The 22,465-nt window shown below is 42.2% G+C and overlaps 2 long non-coding RNA genes across 2 annotated transcripts; both read left to right on the top strand.

Annotated features, from left to right (window-relative positions):
• Window positions 1-1,791: 1,791 nt before the first annotated feature.
• Window positions 1,792-19,006, top strand: LOC113618803 (uncharacterized). Its single transcript, XR_003432129.1, has 3 exons — window positions 1,792-2,583; window positions 17,611-17,755; window positions 18,004-19,006. It is a non-coding gene; the product is annotated as an uncharacterized LOC113618803 (long non-coding RNA).
• Window positions 19,007-19,085: 79 nt separating this feature from the next.
• On the top strand, window positions 19,086-20,920 carry LOC113619300 (uncharacterized). Its single transcript, XR_003432337.1, has 2 exons — window positions 19,086-20,475; window positions 20,736-20,920. It is a non-coding gene; the product is annotated as an uncharacterized LOC113619300 (long non-coding RNA).
• The last annotated feature ends 1,545 nt before the right edge of the window (window positions 20,921-22,465 follow it).

Raw genomic sequence — 22,465 nt, 5'->3', positions numbered from 1 at the left:
ATCAAACAGTGGCAAATGAAGACTACAGTAATGCTGTCTTAGCATTTACACTGGATGAGGCAAAGCCCAGTAAGGGAATGCACCCTATCTTGAAATTAGAAGCCCTTGGACTTGGGTTCAAGTCCTCTCTTCCTTACCCCCAATCACCCTTATCAGCTCTAACTAGATATGGGGCCTTGGGAAAAGCCCAAATTTTCTGACGGCCCATTTCAGCACTTTAAGGGGTTACTACTTACCCTGTTTACCTCCCTCACAAAATTATTGTGATATCAAAGAAAATAACTAACATGACAGTGACCTGTATAAATATCACAATGGACCTCAATCTTTTCTCAAGTCCAAACAACAAAGAGGTGCAGAGGACAAAATGTCACATTATTATCACTAGTATTTTGAAGAACAATGATGTGTATAAGGCATATCTAAAAGTTCCCTGGAGACAGACCAATTGGTGTCCTGGGTAAAATTTGAAGTGGGTATATACATATCTTCCTACCTACCCTACAATCCCATTTTGTATCTGAGAGCTTACGAACTCTAGAATGTCAGATGGGAGAGCTGGCAGAAGGTGAATGAGAAGACTTGAATGATGGAGAAGTGAAAGGCACAGAAAGTGGGGACAGGCAAACAGAAGGAGAAAGGCAGCCCCGGGGTAAGCATGAGTCAAGATCTGTTTGTGTTCATGCTTGGATCACTCCCATACCAGACCAGGTGACAGTCTGAACCCCCTCTGGGGTATCCTGTTCAACTTCTTCCTAGCCCCAGTGCCACCACCCTGAACAAGCAGAGACAACTGTGCATCTTCTCTTGCTATCTCTCTGGGAAGGGGTTGGATAAGGGTAAAACTTCCCATCATCTTGGGGGATGGGATGACTGCGTATCATGTAAGCCTAGGGGATGTTGCCTGAAGCCAGCGGGGAGGAGAGAGATGGGGAGAGGCTCAGTCTGGGGGAGACAAACAGCCTATGTTCTTCTGGCTTCCCAGCAGGGTGTGTACCCTTTTGGTTCTTGATACATAACCTACTCCTTGCAACCAACCATGACAGTGAATAATGATTCTTATATATTGCTTTGCAAAAAGTCCCAGTACAGTTCTCAAGAATTCTACAAGTTCCAAAAAGTAGACAAAAGTAGAGAGAGCCATAGAAAAGCAGCCTTGTGGACTTCAGGAGAAAACAGTACTATGTGTGGCCAGACGCCTTTGTGGCAAAAATGGGGTCTCTGTCCCTCAAAAAAGAGCAAGGGCATCATCATGGGGATTTTACAGAGACTATGAAGCCAGTCCCCTTGGAAGTTTCAAAGAGTTATAGAGGTTTGAATTGTGAAGGAAGGATAACAAATTTTTAACTTCTGGTCATTTATATTGCTAATAAGGAGTCCTGGAAGGTAATCCAATAAACTTTATCAAACAAATCAAAAGATGATAGGAAATTCTGATGGGACTTGAAAACAGAAACTACGCTTAGTATAGGTTGAGCCATACGAAATTGCTGATATTTGATCATTTATTACCTGCAAAAACAGTAATTGTGTATGGGTCACTTTATTTTTAAAAAATCAGAAAAAAATGTTCATAATTTTTTTTTTTTTTTGCAGTACGCGGGCCTCTCACTGTTGTGGCCTCTTCCGTTGCAGAGCACAGGCTCCGGACGCACAGGCTCAGCGGCCATGGCTCACGGGCCCAGCCACTCTGCGGCATGTGGGATCCTCCCGGACCGGGGCACGAACCCGCGTCCCCTGCATCGACAGGCGGACTCTCAACCACTGCGCCACCAGGGAAGCCCGCTCATAAATATTTTTACGGGATTGTATGAGGTATGTAGTATTTTGAGTGGGGAAGAGAAGACCAAAAACTTCAAATAAAAGAGAAAGGAACTTGCCCTGAAGAAAATCCCACATACAGGATGGCATCTTACTTACCTAACAGCAATATATTTTCAGTTAGGCAATTCATAAACAATTTCCCTGAGTTTAGGGTATATAAATGACACAGAGACACGATAATAAAAAGCCAAAAACAGAGTAATGTTCCTTTTTAAAGAATAGTTACAAGAGATCATTTCCAAAGTCAAATGAAATTATTTATCCTTTTCTCATTTGTTTCACGTGACAGAGAGAGGCTAGATATTCACCAAACCCGTTCATCCCTCTCAGATGCACAACTAAACACCTCTCCAGGACCCTTTGCCTCTAGCTGGGTGGAACTGTGTGCTGTGCTGGTAAATGTTTTAACACCTGGCTTTCCGGATAGGAAAAGGCTTCATCTGCAGTATTTGCCTATTTCCCTTGTGTAAATCTTCCACAAAGGCCTGTTTCAAGCCAGCAACATGATGTCATTGAATGTGGAATTGAGGAAAAAAGGCACATAAGCAACTTTCGGAAGCTGGGACCAGCTGGTTACAGCACACCATTGAGATTGTGACTAGTTCTTACCAAGATGTGTCACTTAACAGGGAAGGAACTGTGTGCAGGTGACCTTCTTTCTCCACTCTCACTCTCTCAGAACTTGGTGGCCTCATGAGGAAGATGGTTAGAGCTGCAAGATGGAAGGATGCTAAATTCTCGAGTCTCTTCCTTGAAAAGGTAACTTCCTTAAGTCCTCAGGAACATCTGCCCTGGACTTTGCATGAGTGAGAAATAAACTTCTACTATATTAAACCATTGATATTTTGGGGCTGTTAGTTAAAGCAATTAGCCTATCCTGACTAATATATTGCCTTTAGAGAAACTGCAACAATCCAAAATATTTGATTTTTATCATTTGTATGTCTTCCTTCAGCTCAAACTCTGACCAAGCATATAATCATTTAAGTTATATGCCTTATGTGATATTGTGATCTGTCATAAGAATACCCCTGTTTCTGGCACCAAGCTTCTAAAACCCTTGGATTTCTTAAGTAATGAGAGCCAGAAAGGTGTCTTTTGTTATATTAATGGGGTGACTTTGGACCCACTTAAAGTTAGGGGCTAGTTACCAGGAGAACCAACCATGTGATTAGAGGGTTGTAACTTTTAGTCCCATCCCCCCTGGGAGGGGAGGGAGAGACGCTAGAGGTTGTCGAATCAATCACCACTGGCCAATGATTTACTCAGTTATGCCCATGTAATAAAGCCTCCAAAAAAACCTGAAAAGAGAGCGTTTGGAGAACTTCCATGTTGGTGAACACACGGAGATTCAGGGAGAGTGGCACACCCGGAGGGCATGGAAGCTCTGAGCCCTTTCTCCATACCTCGCCCTATGTATCTCTTCCATCTTGCTGTTCCTGAGTTACATCTTTTCATAATAACCAGTGATCAGGTAAGTAAGATGTTTCTGCGAGTTCTGTGAGCTGCTCTTGCAAAGTAATTGAACCGGACCAGGGGGCTCACTGAAACTGCTGATCCACCCATGGGTCAGAAGCCCAGGTGACCACCAGTACTACTGATTGGCATCTGAAGTGTGGGATATTCTTGTAGGACTGCACCCATAACCTGTGGAATCTGATGTTGTCTTCAGGTACATAGTGTCAGAATTAAATTAAATTGTATGACACCCAGGTGGTGTCGGAGAATTGCTTGGTGGTATGGGAGAGCAGCGGTCCCAGACACGCCCATCACCCTCCTCTCCCCCCGCGCCCAGCTGCCCACTGACACTCCCCACCGTTGGAATTGGCAGTCAGAATCGTTACCTTACAACTTCTCATCCTGCTTTTTAAAAATAAACCATTAATTTTAAAATAAACCATTTAAAACAAACCATTTAAAATAAATCATCATCAGGCATTTATTAAACAGCAAAGTGAATGTTTCCTAATTTTAATGAAAGACTTTAAGGAAAACGTCAATGAGACATTTTACTTTCAAATTTAAAAGCCTGAAAAAGTAAAAGTAACCCAATTATTTAAACCATTAAAAATAGCTTGCTTTCAATTAGCAAATCATGATTCAACTCAGTTATGTAATCACTTTAACCCTTGAAATATAGACAGATGCACCCGGGACTTTATTTTCTCGGCAAACTTCCAACCTGAAGCATAACAATTGTTTAAAAATTGTGTCAGGGTCATATTAATTCATTTAAGACTGGGAGAATTTCTTGGCAGAATTTCTTCTAATGGTGTGGGCGCTAAAATAAGTATCTAGTGAAATTTATGCGGTAATTGACCCCACCTGGCTTTGTAATGCCACTAAGTGCAGCCCCTCACAAGGAGGGAACCGAATGGCTGAGACACTTGTCAGCACAAATTGACTTCATGAATCTTATTTCCTGGAACTACTTGAATCATCAAACTTTAACTCACCAATCAGACAAGAGGAGGAAAACATCTGGATATCTGAATTTCTCAGTGAGCATTCCCCCTCCCCCATTAAGGCAGCCTTTATTTTGGATGGTGGAAACTCCCAGGAACAAAGTTGATAGTAGGCCTTCCCTCCTGCTGAGGCTGGCTTGGCGTTCAGCTCTGGGTGATATCACGGAAGGAAGGATTTCCAGGGCACAAGGCAGCTGGCAATGTTTCTCTGGTGATGTTTTCCTGCTGGACAACCCCTTGGCTTTTTCTTTTTTTTTTTGATTGATTTTGGCCGCGTGGGGTCTTGGTTGTGGCACGTGGGATCTTTTAGTTGCAGCATGCGGGCTTCTTAGTTGCTGCATGCATGCGGGGTCTAGTTCCCCAAACAGGGATCAAACCCCGGGCCCCCTGCGTTGGGAGCGCAGAGTCTTATTACCCGCTGGACCACCAGGGAAGTCCCCCAACCCCTTGGCTTTTAATACTCCAACTTCACAGAGTGCAGCCTCTCAACACGTTTTTCAGCTGAAGTTTGTGGAGAAAAAAATTTTATTTATGCCCCTAAATCCAATAGCTTAAACAAAATTATACATAGGTAAAGTCTCAGATTACTTCCCCTAAACAATTGGGAGATGGCAGAATGACTTGAGGATGATTTGAAAAGGGCACCAAGTGTGCAGGTTGGATGTCGCTGGATCTCACAAGTCAAGGGTTTGCAACAGTCTTACTCATTGTAAGGTCCAAATAAGTGGTGGTTTAATTATCATACATCCTAATATGGGAGTTTACTTTCATGTAGGTATGTTGGTGTTTTACTGTTTGATTTTAGGAAATTGAGTTCTGAGAACTTTTAGGAAAAGAATGAGTTCTGGGAAATAGATGGCTGACCACAGTTGGAGCACCTGGCAGGGCAGCAGGGTGGTACATACAGATTGTCATAAAAAATAGTATCAAAGGAAGTGGGATGCCCTGTATTTCCTGCTTCTAAGATCAGATGATCTGCCTCCTGCTCTCAGGAGTAGGTCAAATCACCTAGGAATGAATGAGCTCCTTAGTGGATACAAGCAAAAACCATGGAGGGGAGAACAGGAATTTTTATAGCAATGGTCAAAAAAAGTTAAATATATATAAGACTGTGGCCAGACATTCTGTCTTCAGGTTAAACCAAAAAGGAAAAGAAACATAGAATGGTGGCAGAGATTTTGGTGATGATGGCTTTCAATATGTCTGTTTCTTGCATTCCACTGCTCTGGTAGAGACAGGTTTCCTCTGTATCTGGTGAGTGGCTATCATCCTGGTACCTCCTTTCAACATCCTCCTGGAGATTCCCTTTGCCTCTCTGGTGTGTTGGATCTCCTGTTTTCTGTTTCCCATATCTTCTTTGTCTAGGGTTTGACTTTGATGGACCACACCCTATAGTAACCTCACCAGAAAGGGTGCATGAGAGGTAAGTTTTTTGAAATATTGCCTGTTGAAATTCTCATTATCCTAGCCTGGTAATTTATGAATAGTTTAACTGGGTTGAGAATTTTAGATCAGCAATCCTTTTCCTTCTGAATTATGAAGGCATGACTCTACTGCCTTTAAAAAATTTTTTTTCATTTCTGAAAATTCTCTGCTTCTTTTTCAAAACTGCTATGTCATTCTCACAGTGCCTTGCTTTCTGAAGATATTTTAAGTTTAGTTCTTTAAACTTGGTAAGCATAGTTTAAAGTTCATGACTGATCATTCCAACATTGATTCTCATTCAGGTTCATGTTCTGTTTTCCAGTGTGTTTCCACTGCTTACTGGACATCACCCTAGAAAAATGATTTTTTGTGGTTCTCTGAGTCCTTGATTGGATGTGCCTTCTTGCAGGGCTTTGCATATGTTTCTGCCAGGTGCCTATGGGCACTGTCAGGAAGGACCACATCAAGGTTTGAGAGTTCCTGGCCCAACCAGGTTGGATATATTCTAAATACAATTTCACGTGAGGACCAATCCATGGGTACAACCTCCCTAGGACACCTTCTTTTCCTTTTCCCCCCTTTTTCCTCTGCTGTCCTCCCCCCAGGTCCCTGCGGCTCAGGGGAAGCAGGGCGAGTCTAGTTCAGGTTTGCCATTATTGCTCTGATGTTCTGCTTGCCTCTCTGGCTACAAGCTCTAGTCTGAAAAGTGACCTGAGAGTTCCTAACTGCCTTTTTATATCTTTACTGTTTTTAAAGTGTTTTTATTTTCAGAAATAAATTTTGTCCAGTTTTTCAGCAGGACGATGGCTCAGTTTCCTGGCGTGCCATTAACTGGAAACAGAAATGCTCCACTGATTTCTTGCTTCCAGTGTTACTGTTAAGAAGTCCAAAACCATTCTGATTCTTGATCCTTTATATATGATCAGTTATTTTTTTGTTGCTGCTGTTATTTTTACTTCATCCCTGGAAGCTCATGTTAGTATTGTGAAATTTCATAATGTTGTGCTTTGATGTGTGTCTGTTTTATCCATTGTGCTGAGCTGTCAGTGGGCCCTTTCAGTCTGCAGATCACATCCTTAGATTCTAAGAAATGTCCTTGAATTACTTCACTAAATATTTACTTCACTCAGCTTTCTATGTTCTCCTTCTAGGAATGCCTATTAGATATTTTACCTCGTATACTGGCCCTCTGTTATGGATTGATGTGTGTGTCCCCAAAAATTCATAGGTTAAAATCTAATGTGATGGTATTAGGAGGTGGGGTCCTTAGAATGTAGTTAGGTCATGAGGGTGGAGCCCTCACGAATGGAAATAGTGCCCTTATAAGAAGAGACCAAAGAGCTAACTCACTCTCTTTCTGTCATGTGAAGATATCAAGAAGTCTGCAACCCTAACCTGACTGGGACCAGAACCAGAACCCGACCATGTTGGTACCCTGATCTCGGACTTCCAGCCTCCAGAACTGTGGGAGATAAATTTCTATTGTTCACAGGCCTCTCAGAGTATGCTACTCTATTATAGCAGCCCAAACTGACAAAGACACTAATTTTTGTAATCTGTTTCTCCTGTGTTCTGCCTCTGTCATTTTACTTTACTTTTGTAGAAAAATTCAACATTATGTTCCAACTCTGCTATTGAGTGTTTCATTTCTGCTTTCATATTTTAAAATTTTAAGACCTCTTCTTTTTTTCCTTCTAAATGTTCCTTTTTATAGCATCCTGTTCTTATTTTGTGATTGCAATACCCATGTCTGTAAGGATCTTTTTCAAATTTAGAAAGTTTTATTTCCTCTGGTTGGTTTCTATTTTTTTTTTTTTTTCGGTACGTGGGCCTCTCACCGTTGTGGCCCCTCCCGTTGCGGAGCACAGGCTCCGGACGCGCAGGCTCAGCAGCTGGCTCATGGGCCTAGCCGCTCCGTGGCACGCGGGATCCTCCCGGACCGGGGCACGAACCCGTGTCCCCTGCATCGGCAGGCAGACTCTCAACCACTGCGCCACCAGGGAAGCCCTAGTTTCTGTTTTTGTATGCTGCTTGTTTGTTTGCTTTCTTGCTTGAGTGGACCTCTATCTTCCACAGTGGAGGTTTTCTTTAGATGTCTAGTAATCTTTGGTTGTCTGCTTGTGCTTAAGAGAGAAAGACTAAAAAGCTGATTGGAAGCTCTGAGCACAGGGTGGGATTTGCCTTCCCTTTAGGGTAACCTGGCTGGGCCATTTTATTAGGGAGACTGCAGGGTCCTTATCTTTTGACTGTAGCTACCAAGTTCTGGGAACCAAGTGGAGGAAAGAAGACTAGGGTAGTACACATGCTCACCTATTGTTTTTGCTCATTGTATTTGTACCCTCAACTATGCCTGATGTTCCCCTCTACAGACAGTCTTTTGCCCTCTCCAGAGAGGAAAGCTCTAGTCTAGGGGAGGTTGTCTAGAGACCTAAACCAGGGAATAGATCTGGACATTTAACTCTTCCTCTTCCTCCTTCTCCTCTTTCTCCTCATCCTACTCTTCCTCCTTTTCTTCTTTTCTGAAAAAAACTTTATTGAGATATAATGTACATAGAGAGAAATGCACAGATTTTCAGGGTGGACCTAACTAACTGCTTCTCAAACAGTCCTAATTTTAGCCCATCCTTCATGCCATCTTCGTGAAGTATGTGGTACTGCCCATTCTTGAGCCTTTGGGGATTCTGGGGTGTATATTGAGTTAGTAATGTAATCAAACCCCAGTCTGAGTGAGGGGACTGATTCTGGTTACTACTTCTCTCAGGAGACCTATCTTTTCCTTTTTTTTCCTTTCCCAGCACCGGGACTGAGACAAACAAGTTACATTTTTTCATGCTTTGCCTTTGTTAAGGGGCAGAGAGTTTTCTCTCCTACCTTTGTGAGGAGGGTGTGACCCTTCAGGTTCCTGACTTTATGTGGGTGTCTCACTTCCAGTTCCTGTCTCCTGTGTCCTGTGCCCCAGAAGCCCCCACTCAGCCTTACCCAAGGGCTCTGGGTTCCTAGTTTCAGCAAATGCCTTCAATAAAGCAAGGACTTCAGCACTGGTTCACCATTCTACATTCCTGATTTTCAAAGGATAGTTATTGTATTTAATCCAACAGTTCTGGTATTTTGTAACTAGAGGGTTTTTTAGGATATTTATTCCACAGTATTGCTGGGAACAATTCATCTTTTTAAATCCTATTCATCTTTACAGGTTCAATTCACAGGTCACTTCTTATGTAAGAGCTTCCTGCATTCTCCTGGAGGAGTAGACCTTCCTCTGAGCTTCCACGGACCCTTGTGACACTCCCACTCCAGGGCTGTAACTCACTTGGAAGGTTGCTTTATCTGTGTGCTCATGTATCTGTCTTCACCACCAGTTATGACCTACTCAGGGAAAACACTTCCAAACGCACCTCTTATCATCTGCGTCTAGCATAGAGCCTGCCACCCGAGGGGTAATTAGTACTCATTGAATGAAAAGAAAAGCAATTAATAATGTGTTAATGCCACAGTTCAGATTCTCATGAGGCTCCAATCACATTTTTCAGGAGATATTAGACATCCACATATTTAATGCAAACACATATCGGTACCTTCATTCTGTCCCTGAAACATGCCAAGCTTGTTCTCATCTCAAGGTCTTTGCGTTACTGTCATTCTGTTGAGAATGCTCTTCCCCTGGATGTTTACATGGCTACCACCTTCCCCTTACAGAGATCTCAACTTGAATGCCACCCCACCCGCATGTCCCGTCATCGTATCCTGTTTTCTCTTCCTAGTAGTATTTACTAGTGTATGATTCTATGATCAACTAAAATCAACTTATTTATGTGTTTAAAAAATAAACACATAAGTGCAGTCTATGCAGTAGCATCCCCAGAGCCTAGAACAATGCCCCAGATAACTTGTTGACTACCTAGCCTAATATGTATGGGTGCAAGAGATTTTAGAACATGAATAATTGGCCCTAACAGGTTCATTGAAAAGTTTATTTGATCAAAAATGGATCTTCTTGAGGACAGAAATGTCAAATAGAGGCATCTTTTACAGTGTATTGACCTAAGAAATACTTGTGGACAAAATGATGTGGTCTTTTTTATATTTGCTTCAAATTATTCCAGGGAAAAAAAGGATTGACAAAAATCCTGATAATTGCTCCTGGGGACATGAAGGTGCACTGTGCTAGGCTCTCTACTTTTAAGTAATTTTGAAAATTTTCCAAACAATTTTTAAATGAAAAAGTAAAATGAATTTAGCAAAGGGGGAAGAAAAGATCTTCTTCTGGACCACTTTTGAGATTTTTCTGTGGCTATGGTGGACAACTAGTAATACCTGCTTCTTTCTAGGCTAAAGTCATCTAAGTTATACTTTGTAATTCTGGGGACCTCACTGGTCATTTAATCATGTGTTAGAGCAGATTTAACCTTGTTTCCTAAGTACAGTCCTGGCTTTGTCTGTAGCTTGTACCAGCTTTGGTCCCTCTAGTCATGGAGTTAGGTTGGAGCCTTCGAGGTGGGACTTTGGTTCAGCCTACCCACTTCTTCTAAAGGATGCACACCTTCCCACCTGCTTATCCCTACACCTCTACCGAAGTAGTGTGTGTGCTAGGTAAGAAGGAGGATGAGACTGTAGATGAGAGAGAACACCTTGAGGGAGAAAAACAAGGTAGCACATGGCACCAGGGGGTAAGAAGAGAGGGTAGGCCTGAGAAAGGGGAAAAAAGGCAAAGTGGAAAGGCCTCAGAAATAACTTGGACCGACTTTGATATTCAGTCCAGGGTCAGCTTTGCCCAGAATTGGTCTGAAAAGATGCAGTTCCTAACTTATCTTCATGAGAAACCTTGCGTGAAAGTGGGGAAGGGGGGGAAGGAGGCTGGAGAGGACACTTTTTGTCCTGGGACATGAGCTTTTTACCAGACAAGGAACACAGGGAAGCAGAGCATAGATTCCTCCTTCAATTCTAAGAACGTTGTAATCTCTGTGGCCCAGTGACCACACTGCCTTTCACCTTTCACCTACTCCAGGAAGCCAGGTCATGGTATAAGCCAAGCTCTACCCTGCGTGCTAAATAAATGTTATTTGGAAGTGGTCTGATCAAGTCTGGCCACACATGCATGTAGCTTCCAGCAGTGATCCTTCAGCTTTGGTGTGCAAAGGGATTTGTTAAAAATGCCGGCCAGTCCTCCCTCAGAGGTTCCGATTCATTAGATTGGATGTGGGGTCCAGGTGTCCACATCTTAACCCAGCACCACCAGTGATTCTGGCAAAGGGGATTCGTGGATCACTCTTTTATAAAATTGGCTTTTAGAAAATAATAGTAATAGTTACCGGTTACTAAATGTTCGCTATGAGCTAGGCATTGTGCTAATAGCTTATGTGTATTGTCTTTCTTAATCCTCGCAACAGCTCACCAGCTAGTCTGGTACCATCATTAGATGAGGATTTAGACTCAGAGGTGAGCTGTAATTTGTAAGTGGTGAATCCTGGACTTAAGTCCAACATCTCTGATTTCAAAGCCCCTGCTCTTTCATTGGACTGGGAATTCTCTGTAGATTCCCTGATACTTTGCTACTCAAATTATGGTCCTTGGAGGACATATCTCCTAGGAACTTGTTGGAAATGGAGGATCTCAGGTCCCGCCCCAGACCCTGGGAATCAGAATCTGTACTTTAACAAGATCTCCAGGTGATGTCTCTACACAAAAGTTTGAGAAGTGCTATTCTCATTTATTTTATTTATTCATTTGTACCCCATCTCATGCCAAAATAAATTAGAGGCATGGTTTCCTATTACATAGATCATGGAAAGACCTTATATCTAGGCAATGTGATTCATATTGGTTTATGAGGTTTAATTCATCCATTCAACTAGATTTGGCTGAACCAGTTTTATTATTCTCACCCAGACTATTACAATTATCTCCTATTAGATTTATCTGCCTCCAGTCTCTCCCATCATTTATCCATTTTTGCAAACAAGTTTTTTTTCATAGCAGTGGAATATCTTATTGAAACAAAATGTTGCTGAAAGACTTAAAATTATTAGATGTGGGGTGGGTTTTTTTTGTTGAGTTGGGTTTGGGGGGGGGGGGGGGGGGGGGGGGGGGGGGGGTTCAGGCTCTGTCTTCTAACCTGCCGCCCCCACCCGCAGTTCCCTCAGCGGTTCTTCCTACCTTTGCGCTCTTTGCTGGTCTTTGATAGCCTCCGTTGGGCCCTATCTCATCCTTTTACATTTGTCTGTGAGTTGCAGAGATCTCAGCTAACTCACCTTCGTACTCTCAGGGCCTGGAAAGCAGTGGGACAACAAGTTACATATTTCTTCCTTTCTTTTTTTTTTCTTTACTTGAAGTATAGTTGATTTACAATGTTGTGTTAGTTTCAGGTGCACAGCAAAGTGATTCGGATATATATTCTTTTTCATATTGTTTTCCATTATGGTTTATTACAGGATATTGAATATAGTTCCCTGTGCTATACAGTAGGTCCTTGTTGGATGTCTATTTTATATATAGTAGTGTGTATATTTTAATCCCAAACTCCTAATATATCCCTCCCTCCCCCACTTTCCCCTTTGGTAACCATACATTTGTTTTCTATGTCTGTGAGTCTATTTCCATTTTGTAAATAAGTTCACTTGTATCATTTTTTTTAGATTCCACATATAAGTGATATAATATGACATTTGTCTTTCTCTGTGTGACTTGCTTCACTTAGTATGATAATCTCTATGTCCATTCATGTTGCTGCAAATGGCATTATTTCATTTTTTATAGCTGAGTAATATTCCATTGTATCAACATATATGTCATATCTTCTTTATCCATTCATCTGTCGATGGACACTTAGGTTGCTTCCATGTCTTGGCAATTGTAAATAGTGCTGCTATGAACATTGGGGTATTTCTTCCTTTTTAAATGGAGCAAACCAAAGAAAGCTACCTTGTATTTTAGATCCCATTTTCTTTCCATTGTTCAAGGTGACACTTAGACATACTCCTCTGAGTAAAAATAAAATAGAACATGCTCCTCAGGGCTCTAACTTACCATAAAGATTTTTCAAGTTCTAGTTTTTCTTTATGAACAAGAATTATTTATGTTGATTCCCTAAAGAAGCAGCACCAATTTATCATCCCAAGCATTTTCCATATGCGTGAGCTGCACATCAGAAATTTCTGTCTTTGTGCTAAACCTAGCAGTACACAGAGCCAGGCTTTTTAAACAGTAATTCATTAGTTTGCAAATAGGAAGTGACAAGAGGCAATTGATCTGTTTCAATTTGTTCTGGCAGGGGATAGCTTTTATTTCTTTGCCCCGTGGCCCCTTTTGATTTAGTATATGCATTTTCTAGAAAATTCTTGTCTTTTTTTTTTTTCAATTCAATAGGGAGCAAATTTTAGACTGTTTTAAATCACAGATGTAGACCTCTCAGTCTCAACCTCTACTTTCGTACTATAACTAAATATAGAAATTAGGCAATACCAATGTCTCCCTCCCCTGCCTGGCTCCATCTCAGCATTCTGCGCAACCTTGTTTATTCTCTGTTTTCCCCTTCCCCCCCAGAGATTTTAATTTTGTTAAAACATTTTTACTGCAGCTGTGACTCAAGCGCTCAGCTAGCTGCAGAAACACAACGTCATTTAATATTCCAGCCCACAGCCCAGACAGTTTCACATCAGGTCATCTGGAGCAGAGCTGTTGTGACAGCTTTATGACAATGATTGGCAACACCCTGCTGCGGAAATCAGACAGCCTGGAAACCCACTAGTGTGCTCTGCGCGTATTTCCATTTTCACACCAGACTGCAGATCACAGCCAATTTAACCAAAGTGAGTGTGGTCACAAGATGACGGTATTACAGTAAAGCCACACTCTTGATTCCCTCTGTCTTGGTTGGATAAGACACATCCGTTCATTAACCCACAGCCCATTCATTCAGCTCTATTCAAAGTGGGCCTCTTTCAAGATGGGAACCACACAAAGGCATTGCTCAGGACACAAAACAGCACTAGCTTAGCTCCCGATGCTACAGACCTGTGTCTGCTGGAGAAGGTAGACTTCAAAAACACATTACGGGTGGGGGTGGCCATGATGGTAACCTGGGGAACCAAAGAAGATGGTACCCTACTCACAGGCAGACGAAAGGCACGTTACAGGGCCTCACAGAGGAAGTGAGGTTTGAAGTGAATTTTGAGGGATGAACTGGCTATTACCAGATGAAGAAAACGAGTAGATGTATTTCTGGCTACGGAAACGCATGCATAAAGGTGAGAGACTGATGACGGCAGTGCCGTTAACCGAGGTCAAGAAGAGAGGACTGGGCTGGAGAGAATGAATTCTGCTTTATGCCATGTTTGCAGTATCTGTGATGGGTCTGGGGCTCAGAGGAGAGTTGGGGCTAGAAGTAGAGATTTGAGAGTCAGTCTCTACAGTTCAGGGCTAAAGGCAGGTGGATGAATGAAGTCATCTAAGAATGTGAGGAGTGAGAGGAAAAAAGAGCCCCTGACTGAATCCTAGGAACAGCAACATTTAAGGAGGTGACAAGGGACGCACAAGAGAGGCTGAAGAAGAATATAGACGGAGTACAAAAATAGAAGTGTGTGGTGGAGAGAAGGCACTGTTTTTACAGAAACTGTCTCCCTCACTTTTTTTTTTTATTTTATAAATTTATTTATTTATTTTTGGCTGCATTGGGTCTTCGTTGCTGCACTCGGGCTTTCTCTAGTTGTGGCGAGCGGGGGTTACTCTTCCTTGTGGTGCGTGGGCTTCTCATTGCGGTGGCTTCTCTTGTTGCAGAGCACGGGCTCTAGGTGTACAGGCTTCAGTAGCTGTGCAACACAGGCTCAGTAGTTGTGGCGCACGGGCTTAGTTGCTCCGCGGCATGTGGGAACTTCCTGTACCCAGGGCTCGAACTCGTGTCCCCTGCGTTGGCAGGCAGATTCTTAACCACTGTGCCACTAGAGAAGCCCATCTCTCCCTCACTTTTACATCCCTAGTACCAGATGTTCACCCAGATATCCGCTAAATGAATGATTTTACATATTATCCAGCTTAATCTTATCTAAAAATGAGAAAAGTAAAGCCGAAAGTTATGTAATTAAGATATTCTCTCTCTTGTTTTCATTTTTGCTATGATGTGTCTAGGTATGGATTTATTTCTATTTACCCTTTTCAGGACTCATTATGCTTCTTGAGTCTGGAATCATGTCTTTTTTCAAGTCTAGAAAATCTTTAACTATTACATTTTGAAATATTACTTCTTCTGCCCCCATCTCCAGCCTCCACAAGTCCTTCTGGAATGCCCGTTAGATGTACATGGAGGTTTTCCATTACTCTGTTGTGGACTTATCTGTGCCTTTAAAAGGATGTTTGTTATCTTTTATGCAGAGTATCTGGGTTTTTTTTTGTAAAAGAAAGATTTTCAGCTAGCCGAATCAATCATATTATCAGAAAGTGGAGGTAGGTGCGACAATTGCTATAAGTCTGACTGCTAATTTACATCTGTTCCCAGTTTTCTGTCTTAGACTTCAGACCCAAAGTCCATTTGCGTATTAGACTCCAACTGGATGATCCAAACATTCCTATACCCAACGTATTTAAAACCCGAGTCTCAAACTTGCTATTGAATACTTTCCCTGTGTTCTGTAGCTCAGTTAATGTTATTACCATCCACCCAGTCTTCCAAATTAAAACCTAATTTTGCTTTAAGTCATCTCTCTCCTTCACCACAATTGTATCTTTTCTCAATTTCCATGCTTATTTTCCAGGATAAGCTGCCATTATTTTCCATTGGCATTATCATAATAGCCTCCTAGCTTGACTCTCTCACTGTTCTTTATGCCTGTTCCTGTTCATTTACCCTAAGCTTCTGGAATTGTCTTTCTGAGTCTTGAATCTGGATATGTCATTTCCCTGCATAGAAAACTTAGCTGACTTACTGCTGTCCACAGAATAAAGTTCAAGATCTTTACATGGCAATAAAGGTCTTAGATACTTTACTACCCACCTTTCCACATCTTGTTTCCTGTCCTTGCCACTTTGTATACAATCTCTGTTCCTCTGAGGAACATGTTCCATGACTTTGTTCAAGCTCTTCTTCTCTGGAATGTCCTTCCCTTCCTTCACAGATGGAAAGTCTAAGCACTCATTGGTTAATGAGGCTTAGACTCCACAGCCAGAGTTTATCAGCACCATCTCTATTTGAACTTGAATATATACAGTTCATCACAATATGCTTTGCATTACAGTTAGCTGTATACATAGATGGAGCAGCAAGGTCCCTGAGAATATGACACAGATCATATGTCCACCTCTATCATCCTGCTGCCTCAAAAATTGTTGGGAGGGTCTTCCCTGGTGGCGCAGTGGTTGAGAGTCCTCCTGCTGATGCAGGGGACACGGGTTCGTGCCCCGGTCCGGGAAGATCCCACATGCGGCGAAGCGGCTGGGCCCGTGAGCCATGGCCACCGAGCCTGTGCGTCCGGAGCCTGTGCTCTGCAACGGGAGAGGCCACAACAGTGAGAGGCCCACATACCACAAAAAAAAAAAAAAAAAAAAAAATTGGTGGGAGATTAATACACAGTTGTTGAATTGAGTTGTTATAATATTACAGGGGCTTCCCTGGTGGCGCAATGGTTAAGAATCCACCTGCCAATGCAGGGGACACGGGTTCAATCCCTGGTCTGGGAAGATCCCACGTGCCGCAGAACAACTAAGCCCATACACCACAACTACTGAGCCTGTGCTCTAGAGCCTGTGAGCCACAACTACTGAGCCTGTGAGCCACAACTGCTGAGCCCACGTGCCACAACTACTGAAGCCTGCACACATAGAGCCCTGCTCTGCAACAAGAGAAGCCACCACAAAAAGAAGCCCATGCACTGCAAGGAAGAGTAGCCCCCACTCACCACAACTAGAGAAAGCCCATGTGTAGCAACAAAGACCCAACGCAGCCAAAAATAAATTAATAATTTTTAAAAATACAATATTACAAATTTGTAATTTGTAAATTTGAAATTTTCAGAATCCATGTCTACTAATTATAGCTAATTCTAAAGGGTCTAGAGTAATAGGAGAAAACATATGTGTATATATATATATACATACACACACACATATATACATATATGTGTCATATATATTCCAAAATATCAGATTTTTTGAAAAGTCACTTATATTTGATCAGTTAGGAGAGAGTCAAAACAAGTACAATAAAAATACTAGTACCAATTTTTAATCCCCTCATCTCCAGCCCCATATGTCCTCTCAGCATGAGTTTGCAGAAGCGGTGTGGGGGAAGTAGTGACCTTCTCTACTCTCCCCCAATCAATATTCTAGACAAAGTAGGGCAATGGATAGTAACGGCATACTGGAAAGCAGCATCCAGGGGTACTAATTCTCAGATCTATTGGATGGCAAGACTGATTCAATATTGAGAGTAAGAAAAGAACGTATGAAATATAAAATTATTAACAGACCTCAGTCTTTTCTTAGGAAAGAGAAACCAGCATTCACTGTTATTCCACCAGCACATATCACTACTTACCAAGGTTAAATGAGTAAGAGGTTGTTTTCATGATTTGCTTCTTGCGTAAGGGGCAAGATGCTTTAAATTATTCCAAGAGAAATCCAGCTTTAAAGAATGTTTCAAAATAACACTTTCTAAATTCAAAAATGTTAATTTTTTATGGAGTGCTGGAAAAAAAATTTTTAAACCAAATTCAAACTAATTAGTGGTGTCTAATTTTAATAAAACTTAAATTTCACTTTTGCTATTTATTGTGTTGTCTGGTTAACAAGAGGTAATCTTTCCATTGGGAGCTTTTAAAAATATCACTGGAGTTTTTCATGTTTAGATCAAATAAATTCTCAGTTTAATATCCTGCTAGAGCTCTGTAAGATACTGTTTATTTCTTTTCAGTTTATCAGATGACAAATGCCTCCTGATACAAGCCTTTATGCCATACAAAGACTGCTATGTGAAGTCCCCAGGAAAGTCTTCTATGTATCAAAAACACGTTGAAATATTAGAACTTCAAGAAAGCAACAGACTTCTCACCTTTCAGGTTAGTTGACAGTGATAGGAAAGTTAAAGAATAGGTGAAAACAAGGATGGGACTGGTTAAAGAATGGAAGATTAGCAGAGAAAAGAAAAAGAAAACAGTCTAAACAATCTTCTTCTGTAAAGCAAACCCCTATTATTAAATCACTGAGGAGGTGAGTAGAATACTGAGGGCCCCTCTGGTACAGACTTTGAGATAACATGCAAAGGAGGACCTGGATTAAATCAAATCTCAATTGATGCCTCCTGTAGGGACTAGGAAGTGTGCATTGAATCATGTGATTGGAGAGCAGAGCAGATGAGATAGTATTTTTACAAAGATGACTATTGGATGAGATCTGACATGTTACCAGAGCCAGCAGGATGGGCTGGAAAAAGTCATGGGAGGCCACAAGGAATCAAAGCCTCAAACAATGTAGCAGAAGGAAGACGGATCAGCTCACATAACCAGGAAGGTGAGGAGTGTTGTTGGGAAGGACCAGAACAGGGATCCGGTGCTGCCTGCGTTTTCTCTCATCTGCTTTATTTAGGATTTTATTTTTGGCTTTATTCTCCCAAGCTGGGTGGTTTTACAAAATGGAGCCATGGTTAGTATCAGTTTCTGGATTCACAACTTCCCAACTTCTTAACATGTGAAGAAAGGGCTTTCCCCTGTGACTTTCATTAAAAAAAAAAAAAAAAAATCATAGGGAAGGACCCTAATTGACCTGAGTTGGATCAATTTCCACCTTCTGGACCAGTCACTAAAGTTAAGAGGTTGGTTCCTGGAGTCACATCATATACACACTTTAACATTTACAAATTCAAGTCTGAGAGTTAAATGGGGGGGAAAATAAGAGAGAGGGGGTGGTTGTGTGTGGGTGACACTGCCGGCCACTGAGTACAGTGGACGTGAGCCTGGAGAAGAGAATCTGCTGTGCCCGAGGTCCCAGTGCTTGTCATGGCCTGAGAACCTGGAGCAAAGGCCCAGAGGGTCATTTCATATAACCTGACCCTGAAATGCAAGCCGGCTACTTCATCTGGTAGTCAGCTGAAGAAACAGCCATCTGTTCCAAAACTGGGGGGACATGTCACTGCAGCCTTCATGAAAAAAAAGTATACTGTTATGGGTGTTTAAAGGATTTTCAAGGACAATTTTACCTGTAGTGAATTTCTCCTCACAAGCTGACATTAAAACCTACCCCCTGGGCTTCCCTGGTGGCGCAGTGGTTGAGAGTCCACCTGCCGATGCGGGGGACAGGGGTTCGTGCCCTGGTCCGGGAAGATCCCACATGCCGCGGAACGACTGGGCCCGTGAGCCATGGCTGCTGAGCCTGCGCGTCCGGAGCCTGTGCTCCGCAATGGGAGAGGCCGCAACAGTGAGAGGCCCGCGTACCGCAAACAAACAAACAAAACCTCAAAAAACATAAAACCTACCCCCTGCCTAGGATTGCTCCAAACTCTATTAAGATGCATCTGGGGGCCCATCCCTCAACCAGTCCCTGACAACTCAGAGGTGGGGTCCTTTAGGAAGGCAGTGGCTTCCATTTGGACTTTATGACAAGAGCTGTTGGACGTGCAATTCCCCCGCAAAGGAGGGTCTACCTTCCAGGAGAAGAGGGGAGGAGCACTGGGGAGCAAAACAATTGGGATCCACTACACTGGAGTGACTATGTGGCATAAGGGTTGAGTGTCTACAAACACCTTCCTCCACTTTGACATCTTGGAGTCCACCTCCCTCCTCTGGTCCTCACGGGGGCCTCCTTCATGGCTTCCTGGCCCTCTTTAGAGCCACTCTGTTAGCGTCTAATTAATATGCACTTCATTCCCAGACTACTGCCTGCTATAGTGTTTGTGTATGTCAATGGCTTCCTCCCGCTCTATGAGGCTGGAATTCAGCTACAGAACATGTTTAATTGGAAACTGCAGTGCTTCTCTCCACCTGGAACCAGGCCAAGTTCCTCAGCGGAGGAGGAGGGGCCTCGCTGTCTCCTCTTCATCAATCCCCAGGCAGCACCCCTAGCCTGAGACTAGCACCTCCCCTTTGTTCCCTGCGATTTGGAGGTTGCTTCCTAACCACGTGGAGCTCTTAGCCCCCAGAGACCACCGCTCCGTTTCAGTTTTCTAATCATCCTCTTTCTCCAGGTAAGGTTGCCTGATGAAATATTTGGGACATCTTTATACCAAAAACTTTATTGTTTATCTGATATTCAAATGTCACTGGGCAGCCTATATTTTTATTTGCTACATCTGGCAACTCTATCAGTAAGGCTTCCATAAATATGACCTCTGCCCGCCTGGTGCACCAGGCCACCCAGACATTCCTCAGCAGGTTTCAACGTGCCTACACGCACCAGGAGTGACAATCCAGGCTTAAAATATTCAGATTTTCATGCTGGTTACATAAATGTAGTATGGGTATCCCCCACTTTTCCAAAGTTCACTTTACACCACTTCACTTTTACGAAAGCCCTACCTATCAGTAGTACTTGTTTTCGCTAACCAAAAGAAATCCAAAGAGGATTTTCACTCTCAGGAGAAGAGAAAAGTGAAAATAGCGGGGGTTTTGCAGCAGCCATTATAGAGGCAGTGCGTGCCCCAAGCAGCGAGAGTGGCCCCGCCAGCTCCTTCCCGGGGAATGACACTCAGCATCTCAGCATCAGGCCGCCAGAGCTTCGAACTGTGTCAGCATCAGTGCTTTCTCTCCATTGACTTCGTACAACCGTTAGCAAGATGTGTCCTAAGGTAAGTGCTTCTTTGCTTTATGCCATTTTGGTTTATCAAAGGTTTCATAGGAAGCTCTGCTTTGGGAGAGTGGGGAAACCTTTAATGCAGGCCAGCATTTTAAGTATGGAATGCATTTTGGACACAGAAGATAGTCCCTGGTTATATCTGTCATTAGCTAGTTATGAAGTATGATTAACACTGTTAGAAATTGACATTTATCTGTAAAATAGGCTTAATTATATAAATCAGGCGTAATCACCAGGCCATGTTGCTTTTAGGTACAAACAAGCTGAGAGGAATATTCCTATCAACTCTCCCATTTGACAGCTTCTATTAAAAGAAAATCTTCCCGCTTCCTTTCAACAAAAGTGGCCAAATGTTATTGCAATTCAAGTTGCTTCAAGGAATTTAGAAAACCTACGTGTTTTATTACTTAAAACACAATAAATTACTATATACTCAATCTACTTGTTTGACAATTTCAGTTTCTTTGAGAGGGTGGTGCTGAGAGTAGAGATAAAGCAAGTATAAGAATGCAAAAATCATCCATCATCCAATATATTTTGAATACATTGGCCCAATCTTTTTGAATGCAAATATATAAATATTTTTAAAGAAATTGGGGCCAAACTGTACGTACATTCTGTTATATAATTTACTTTCTTCCTATCAGATTTTTAAGCTTTTTAATAGTGTATACTCTTCTATTATATGAATAAAGCATAATATACTCAACCAATTGCATATTGCTGAATATTTAGGTTTTTCTAACTTTTTTTCTGTTGCCACAGTCTTATTTTAGCTTCCTGCATAGATTGTCTGCAATTCAGATGATTTCTCTAAGTCAGCAGAGTGAGCATCTAATGTTTCTGCCTGCCCCAAATCCATTTTTCCTCTGTCTGTTAACAGCACCCAATATTCTGTTGGGGAATCCCTGGCCCAAATCTGAGTACATGTGTCTTGAGTGGGAATGAGACTACCCCCAGGTTCAAGGGAGAGCATTCCATCTTGTGGCTATAACAACTTTTTCAAGGATAGGCACAGTTCCCCTGCATGGGTCAAATTTATCCCAGGACTTTTTTTTTTTTTTTTTTTGTGGTACGCAGGCCTCTCACTGTTGTGGCCTCTCCCATTGCAGAGCACAGGCTCCGGACATGCAGGCTCAGCGGCATGGCTCACGGGCCCAGCCGCTCCACGGCATGTGGGATCTTCCCGGACGGGGGCACGAACCCATGTCCCCTGCATTAGCAGGCGGACTCTCAACCACTGCGCCACCAGGGAAGCCCTATCCCAGGACTTTTATGAAAATTATTGGGAAGTAAGCATTCTCATTCCATGGTTGGTTCTGAGCTGGTGGATATTTCTGGATTTGTCCAGCCCCCTAGGGAGAAAGGGAACATAAAAATGAAGATGACAGTGGAAAGCAGAGCTGAGAAATGGACAGAGACCCAGTCCTCACTATAACCTGGGAGCCAGCCACACCAGGAGATTTTTTCATTCTTGTGAGTCACTAAATTCCCTTTTTGGCTTAAACCAATGTGAGTCAGTGTTTCTGGCACCTTGCTTGAAATAATCCTAATTAAAAAAAAAATGTCCATCAGAACTGTATTATCAAATTGCTTTCCCCAGAAGTTGTATCGAATAACCCCTACCGTCAAAGCTGTGCTTCTATTGCATTTCCACCATTAAATGTTGTTACTTTGAGACACTATTTGACTTTTTTTGAAGTTTCATAGTTTATGTTTATTTAAATACTAGCGAGGTAAAACTTTTCCTATTTAATAAATAGAATGTAATTTGTCTATTGTAAATTGTATCTTTTGCCTCTTTTTCTCTATCAGCCTATGGCCTATGGATTGATTACATGATTTGCCCTTTGATACTTGTGGAATGTATTTTTCCTCTAGATTTTAAGCTTTAAAAAATAACGTTTACATTTTTCTGATTATAAAATATATTTACAGAGGAATTTGGAAAACACAGTAAAACACAAAGAAGAAAATAAAAA

Source organism: Aethalodelphis obliquidens, unplaced genomic scaffold (assembly GCF_003676395.1).
Source record: "Aethalodelphis obliquidens isolate GAN/ISIS:26980383/991018 unplaced genomic scaffold, ASM367639v1 scaffold6, whole genome shotgun sequence".
NCBI lineage: Eukaryota > Metazoa > Chordata > Mammalia > Artiodactyla > Delphinidae > Aethalodelphis > Aethalodelphis obliquidens.
Note: the sequence above shows the minus strand (reverse complement) of the source record. Positions and strands in the feature narration are given on the sequence as shown.